The sequence below is a fragment of the Sinocyclocheilus grahami genome, unplaced genomic scaffold, assembly GCF_001515645.1.
Source record: "Sinocyclocheilus grahami isolate Dianchi unplaced genomic scaffold, SAMN03320097.WGS_v1.1 scaffold2564.1, whole genome shotgun sequence".
NCBI classification, from domain to species: domain Eukaryota; kingdom Metazoa; phylum Chordata; class Actinopteri; order Cypriniformes; family Cyprinidae; genus Sinocyclocheilus; species Sinocyclocheilus grahami.
The window spans coordinates 17,551-18,022 of NW_015507743.1; positions in this window are offsets into that span (position 1 = coordinate 17,551).

Here is a 472-nt window from a genome sequence, read left to right on the forward strand (position 1 = left end):
AGGTGTCGAAGATGCAACAGCAACTTTATTAAATTTGGTATTAAAGCACTTGGAAGGGACTAAAATACATGTCAAGCTTTTGTTTGTCGATTTTTCATCTGCTTTTAATTCTTTACAACCTCATATTTTAGCAGGTAAGTTAATTACTAATTTTGGTCTTAATTTAGTGGGTTGGATTTTAGACTTTCTAACTGACAGAACTCAAAGCGTGAGAGTTAATGGTAGTTTCTCAGCTCCCTTGATAACATCTACAGGAACTCCTCAAAGCTGTGTTTTGTCTCCTCTATTGTATATTTTATATACAAATGATTGCATAAGTAAACACAGCAATAGGTGTTTCTTAAAAGTTTGCTGATGATACAGTCATCGTGAGTCTTCTGGAAAATAACGAAATGTGTCATGGTCCAGTGGTTGACGACTTTGTGAAATGGTGTGATGATGCCTGTTTGCAATTGAATTTGATATTTGATAG